The sequence below is a fragment of the Rhinolophus hipposideros genome, assembly GCF_964194185.1.
Source record: "Rhinolophus hipposideros genome assembly, chromosome: 11".
NCBI lineage: Eukaryota > Metazoa > Chordata > Mammalia > Chiroptera > Rhinolophidae > Rhinolophus > Rhinolophus hipposideros.
Genome location: NC_138057.1, coordinates 16,887,141 through 16,895,307, shown reverse-complemented (window position 1 = coordinate 16,895,307; position 8,167 = coordinate 16,887,141).

The following is an 8,167-nucleotide window of genomic DNA, read 5'->3' as shown; positions in this document are numbered from 1 at the left end:
CTGTAGCTTTCAGGGTATAGGTCCTTCACATCCCTTGCTAAGTTATTCCTAGGCATTGTGTTCTTTTTGTTGTTATTGCAAAAGGAATTTTTTTCCACTTCTATTTCTGAAATTTTATTGTTAGTATATAGGAACACAATGAATTTTTGTACATTGATTTTGTATCCTGCAAACTTTATTGTATTTGTTTATTGTTTCCAACAGTTTTTTTGGTGGAGTCTTCAAGATTTTCTGTATAAAGAATCATGGCATTTGCAAAATGTGACAGTTTGATTTCTTCATTCCCGATTTGGATGCCCTTTATTTCTTTGTCTTGCCTGATTGCTCTGGGTGGGACTTCCAATACTATTTTAAATAGCAACAGTGAGAAGGGGCATCCCTGTCTTCTTCCTGATTGTAGAGGGAAAGCTTTCAGGTTTTCACCATTAAATATGATATTTGCTGAGGGTTTGCTGTATATGGCCTTTATTATGTTGAAGTACTTTCCTTCTACACCCATTTTATTAGCTGTTTTAATTATAAATGGGTGTTGTATCTTGTCAAATGATATTTTTGCATCTGCAGATATGATCATATGATTTTTATCCTTTATTTTATGTGATGTATCACATTGATCAATTTGCTTATGTTGAACCATCCTTGTGCCCCTGGAATGAACCCCACTTGATTGTGATATATAATGTTTTTGATGTATTGTTGTATTCAATTTACTAGTATTTTGTTTAGGATTTTTGCACCTGTATTCTTCAGAGATACTGGTCTGTAGTTTTCTTTTATTGTGTGTTATCCTTACCAGGTTTTGGTATCAGGGTAATTTTGGCCCCATAAAATGAGTTAGGAAGTATTGCCTCTTCTTCAATTTTTGGAAGAGTTTGAGGAGGACTGGTATTAAATAATCTTTAAATATTTGGCAGAATTTACTAGTGAAGCCATCTGGTCTTGGACTTTCGCTTTTGGGGAGGTTTTGCATGATTGTTTCAATTTCCTTACTGTTGATCACTCTACCGTGTTTCCCTGAAAATAAGACCTAGCCAAACAATCAACTCTAATGTGTCTTTTGGAGCAAAAATTAATATAAGACCGGGTATAATATAATGTAATGTAATGTAATATAATATAATATAATACAATGTAATATAATACCGGGCCTTATATTAATTTTTGTTCCAAAAGACACATTAGAGCTGATTGTCCGGCTAGGTCTTGTTTTCGGGGAAACACGGTAGTTGTCTTTCTCTTGCTGCTTTTAGGATTCTCTGTTTGTCTTTAACCTTTGCCATTTTAATTATGATGTGTCTTGATGTGGGCCTGTTTGGGTTCACCTTGTTTGGGACTCTCTGCACTTCCTGGACATGTATGTCTGTTTCCTTCACCAGGTTAGGAAAGTTTTCAATCATTATTTCTTCCAATAGGTTTCAATTCCTTGCTCTCTCTCTCTTCTCCTTCTGGTACCTCTATAATGTGAATGTTGGAATGCTTGATGTTATCCCTTAACCTAGTCCCAGAGGTCCCTTAGGCTAGTACCCCCAACCCTGCAATCAGTGCTCTCTTGTTTTTAACAGTACCCTGGGACATAAATTGCCCTACTGCTTTTCTAATTAACTTTGGGCTCCTTTGCAGGAGGAAAAGTCTTGGAGGCCAGTCTTTGAAGCAGTTTTGACCCTGGGAAGTTTGTTCTTAGCTGTCTTTCCCTTTAGTTCTCCCTGTTAAACTTCTACTGGCCCACAATTTAACTTAACTACTCTTTTCAAGATACCAGCCTCCTTAATTGCTTACCACCAGAATCACCACTGTTTTCAACAGTGCCCTCAGGCTTAAACTTCCCCACACCTGTTCTAAATAAAATCATTCCTCTGAGAAGGATTCAAAATGCTCTCTGTTCTACAGCGTCTCTCCTGCAGGGCAAAACCTCTGTGCCACTACTGAGAGCTTGAGGCAGGAACATCGGTCCACTTCTCTCAAAAGACACCTTTGTTTGAGAAGCACTGTGCTGAGTGTGGGTGTAGCCTGTGGTCTTCTCAGCTTGTCTCTCCTGACATGGAATCTGTGCTCACGAGTAAATTGGGATGAAGGGGATTTGGGCCCCATTATTGTCAACCTGTTGTGCCTGGTATAGAGCTTCTGTCCTGAGTTGAAGGTGATGGAGGGTAGCCCTGGACCCCTCAACTATGCTTGCCTAGAACAGAGCTTCTGCAACCTGAAGGTAGGGAATGAGAAAGGCTGGTGGCCTGCTCTTCCTGGGGAGATACTGTCATGCAGGGGACCCTGCTCGCTGCAACATGTGTCATGCAGGGTACCCTGCTCACTGCGCCATTTGTCATGCGGGGCGGCCGGCGGGGTCTCTGGTCCCGTTCCCCACATAAGAACGCAGGACACGGTGAGGCCAAAAAGGAACACCCATGGAGCCATAGGTAGGGGAGTCATACTACTATATTATCTCTGGCGGCATCCGCCTCTCTGCAATTCTCTCTTGCTAGCCCCCATTCTTTCTGCTAGCGTAGCCACAGCCGTTATATTAGTGGCCAATGGCTCACGGGTTACAGCTGACAGCCAACTAGCCACAGCTGCTGGCCATCTGATCACAGTTGATGGCCATTTACTACCCGAGCCAGCACCTTTCTATGTGAGGCCGAGAGCCTGGAAGCTGTTTTTTGGGGCTTTGTCCCCACAGATACTGAAGCCCCAGACTGAGAGGTAAGGGAAGTGGGAGGCTGTATTCTTGGCTGTTTTAGTTTGGACTAAGGCCCTTGCTGAGGACAATGGGAAATGCCACCGATTTTTGTTGTTCTTTCTGAAATTTAGTAGATTTTCTAGAAGTAATATTTCTCTCAGTGCTCTGTAAGGGCTGCTTGCCCTTAGGAGAATTTCTGGAGACTTAGTAAAAATCATTAATTTTTTTTTTCTGTTACGATTGGTTTGGTAGAAAGAAGGTTTGAGGAGCTCCCCAGAAGTGTCCATTCTAGAAATCTATTCCATGTTTTCATTTGTAATTAATGTCTCAAGAACCATTAGCCTGTAATCATTTCATTACTACTATGCATTTATTTTTAAAAATGGAAAGATACACAATAACCTGTTAATGGTAATCTCTGAGGAATTACCTTGATTTAAATATTCTATTACTTTGCTTACTTGTTTGCCTCAAATATATTTTTTGAAATGATAAAAAAAATGTTCATAAAAGAAACAAATAAAAACAAGTGATTTTTCTCCTGGTGGCTGGGAAAGAAAGAGGTAACATGAGGCCTGCATTCTGTTCTTTCCCTTTTACTGAGAGACTCCCTGGAAAGAAAAATGATTTGGTGAAATATCCATACAAACATGTTAATGACAGACTGTCATGCAGAGGACCCTGCTCACTTCGCCATTTCTCGTGCAGGGTGACCTGCGGGTCTCAGCTCCCGCTCCCCACATAAGAACTCAGGATATGATGAGGCAAAAAAGGAACACCCACGGAGCCACAGATGGGGGAGTCATACGACTGTATTCCCTTTGGAGGCATCCGCCTCTCTGCAATCCTCTCTTGCTAGCCCAGCCACCATCTTCTTGCTAGCCCCCATTTTCTGCTAGCGTAGCCACAGCAGTTATATTAGTGGCCAATGGCTCACTGGTTACAGCTGACAGCCAACTAGCCACAGCTGATGGCCATCCAATCACAGTTTATGGCCATTTACTACCTGAGTGAGCACCTTTCCATGTGAGGGCGAGAGCCTGGAAACTGCTCTCTGGGGCTTCGTCCCCACACAGACTTCTTAGCAAACACACTGATGACCCTAATTGTGGGATGTTTTGAGCATGGCAGAATGTACCTATCGTGTTTCCCTGAAAATAAGACCTAGCCGGTCCATCAGGTCTAATGCGTCTTTTGGAGCAAAAATTAATATAAGACCTGATCTTATTTTACTATAAGACGGGGTCTATAATATAATATAATATAATATAATATAATATAATATAATATAATATAATATAATGTAATACCAGGTCTTATATTAATTTTTGCTCCAAAAGACGCAGTAGAGCTGATTGTCCAGCTAGAGCTTAGTTTTGGGGAAACATCGTATTTAGATTTTTGCAGTTCTTCGTGATTCAGTCTAGAAGATTATATATTTCTAAAAATTTGTTCATTTCTTCTAGGTTATTGAATTTAGTGGCAGATAGTCCTTCATAGTATTCTTGTATGATCATTTATATTTCTTTGGTTATTGGTAGTATTAGGTTGGTGCAAAAGTAATTGTGGTATAAAAGGTTAAAAATAATCGCAAAAACCGCAATTACTTTTACACCAATCTAATAGCTTCTTCTCTTTCATTCTAATTTTGTTTATTTGTGTCTTTTCTCTTCTTTTCTTAGTGAGGCTAGCCAAGGGTTTGTCCATTTTATTAATCTTTTCAAAGAACCAGCTCTTTAATGGATTAATTTTTTCTATTGCCTTTTTGTTTTCAATTTCATTCAATTCTGCTCTAATTTTTATTGTTTCCTCCTTCTGCTGAATTTGGGTTTCATTTGTTCTTTTGTTAGTTTTTTAAGATGTAATGTTAGGTTGTTTATTTGGGATTTTTCTTGTTTCTTGAGATAGGCCAACAATAATGTAAATTTCACTCTTATTACAGCTTTTGTAGTATCCCAATAATTTTGATATATTTTATTTTCATTCTCATTTGTTTCTATGTATTTTTTAACTTCTTCTTTTATTTCTTCTTTGACCCAGTCATTCTTTAATTGCATGTTGTTTAATCTCTACATATTTGTGGTTTTTCTCACTTTCTTTTTGCATTGGATCTCCAATATCAAAGAATTCTGGTTGGAGAATATGTTTGTTATGATTTCAATATTCTTAAAATTTTTGAGGCTAGTTTTATATCCCAACATATGGTCCGTCCTTGATAATGTTCCATGTCCACTAGAAAAGAATGTAGAGTCTTGTCTTCTGGGATGAAGGCTCTGTAAATGTCGATTATGTCCATTTGGTCTGATGTGTCTTTTAAGGCTGATATGTCCTTATTGATATTCTGTTTGGATGATCTATCAGTGGCATATATAGATCCTCTAGTATAATTGTGTAGAAGAAAACATAGGTACTAACCCTATGCACAATAGATTCAGAGAGGATTTTATGAATTTGATCTCAAAGGCTAGAGAAGTAAAAGCAAAAATAAATGAACAGGAATATATCAAACTAAGAAACTTCTGCACAGCAAAAAACAAAAAACTGTCAACAAAACAAAGAATGGAAGAAGATATTTGCAAACATCACCTCTGATAAGGGGCTAATATCCAAAATATACAAAGAACTCACAGAACTCAACAACAATAAAACAAACAATTGAAAAATGGGCAGAGGACCTGAACAGACACTTTTGCCAGGAAGACATACAAATGGCCAACAGATATATGAAAAACTGCTCAACTTCATTAGCTATTAGGGAAATACAAATCAAAACCACAAGGAATACTAACTCACACCTGTTATAATGGCTATTATCAACAAGACAAGGCATAACAGTGTTGGAGAGGTTGTAGAGAAAAAGCAACTCTCATACACTGCTGGTAGGATGAAAACTGGTGCAGCCACTGTGTAAAACAATATGGAAGTTTTTCAAAAAATTAAGAATTGAATTACCATACAATCCAGCAATCTCTCTGCTGGGTATCTACGCCAAAAATCTGGAAACATTTTCCTGTAAAGATATGTTCACTGCAACATTATTCACAGTGGCCAAGACATGGGAACAACCAAAGTGTCCTTTGATAGATGATTGGGTAATGAAGATGTGGTATATATGCCATGGAATGTGGTATATGCAATGGAATATTACTCAGCCATAAGAAAAGATAAAATACTGGCATTTGCGACAATATGAATGGATCTTGAGATTATCATGCTAAGGGAAACAAGTCAAACAGAAAAAAGTCGAGAACGATATGATTTCACTCATATGTGGGATATGAAACTAAAAGTAACAAGTGGACAAGACAAACAAAACGTCAGAAACAGACAACAGTTTACTTGTTACTAGAGGGTAAGGGGCGGGGAGGTAGGAGAGGGTAAAAGGGGTCAAATATATGGTGATGGAAGGAGAACTGACTGGGTGGTGAACACACAATGCAATATATAGATGATGTAATACAGAATTGTACACTTGAAACTTATATAATTTTACTAACCAATGTCACCCCAATAAATTTAATAAAAATTGTTTAAAAAATAAACTAAACCATTATTAAAACTAAATTCCATATAAGTGGAAAACCTGAAAATCAGTGATATAGAAAGGTCAACACTTTTGTTCAAATTTTCTGCTTCCTCTTAATTTTAATTTGGATCCCAAAGAGAAGTGATTATAAAAATGATCCATTCTATGACATGTGTTAGTATCTCCTATTGTCCACTCACTGTGACACTAATAATGTCCTTTTCATGGAGGTTGCTAGTAAATCTTTTTCTACTGTCCTGTATGTCTATTATTTGGTCTTTTGATGTGCAGGGCCTTATGTTTATTTCTATTCATTTGTTTTCATAAAACTTGGTTTATTATTATAAATAATATCAATGAATTATCGTCTATTAGTGCTAATTAATTTGGTAACACCACTCTGGGGGAAAATATAAAAACTGTTGTATCCCCTCCCCAATTCAATAATTATAATAACATATCTTCTCATGTAAATTTCATATATTTTATAATATTTTGTAAGTTAAATATAAATCCATCCCTGTCTATTTTTTTGTATTATCTACCATTATTAGAAGTCACAAATACAAACAGTTCATGGATAATCAATTTCCCTGCAGGTTTTCCCTCTTGCACTCCACAATTCTCTTTCTAAAACACTATTTTTTTATTATTATTTTGTTTAGTCCTTCAAAAATTTCCTTTGGACTATTCTTCATATACCACCTATCATTTGTCATATAAAGTTTTACATTTTCTCTTTTCTCATGTTCTGTAACATCACTCTCCAGTATTTCAATATCTAGTGAGTGATAGATTCTTTTCCATTGGGCTTCTTATTTTTATGATTTATTTTTACATTTTGCTCCATTTATTCATCTAAAATAATCTCTGTGACTCTCATTTCTGTATCTCTATGGAGATACAGAAGCTAATTAAAGCTAATTCTCTGACCATATGGCTATTTATTGCTTTCCCCCACAAGACCTATCACTGCACAAGAGTTTTTACAACTCTTGCTCATTCTTACTTTTCTTTCTACCTCTTCTTCCTATACAATTTGCTACTTTATTTTCCACAATTCTTCCTAAAGTGCCCTCTTGCAGCCTTTTTTGTCTGACAGATAAAAGTCTTTATTGCAATCAGACAAATCCAGGTTACAAGCTCAACAGAGTGATTTGTCCCCTCTGCTGCATACTGTATAGATATGCATAAGCGCTTTTTAGACAACAGATCTGTGTGCTTTCATTATACAATCAAAATTTCCTAACTGCATATTAAATTTAACAGTTTGTACAATGTGGCAATATATGAGAAGTAGCATGACACTACTGTAGAAGTTAAGAAATGTGAATTTTAGTACTAAATTAGTCACTAATTTCCTGCAAGACTTTGAATCATTTAAAGCTATTATGGACAATTTTTATTTTGTTTTGGTTTACTTTGGGTTGGTGTTCACTAGGAAACAGTCAAGTAAAATGGTTGATTTGCTACAACACTTGGATTCTAACTGAATATGTCATACATTGTAACCTTTAAAAATTACTTTTAAAAAATAAGCATTCCAACTCTTCCCCTATAACTGATTTCAAAGAAAAAGAAAATATTTTTAAATGTGTAAATATCCTGTACGTATCTTTTGTAATTTTGCTCTGTTTAGTTTATTTGTATCCTGAATTCTATGAAAATTTACTAGCTATTGAGATGAAAAGCTCTCTTTTACTTACTTTTAAATTAGATATGGAACCACAGAAGTTGCCACTGCACTCTTTTTAGAAGGCTAAAATTAAAAAGCCTGACCATATCAATATGATCATACCTCATCTTGTTAGTAAGGAAGGTTGTGGAGGAACTGGAAACCCTATTCACTGCCAGTGGACATGTAAAACAATGCAAGCAGTTTGAAAAGAGTTTGACAGTTTCTTAAAAAATTAAACATTTGCCTGCCATACAATCCAGACATTTCACTTTTAACACAAGACAAATAAAAG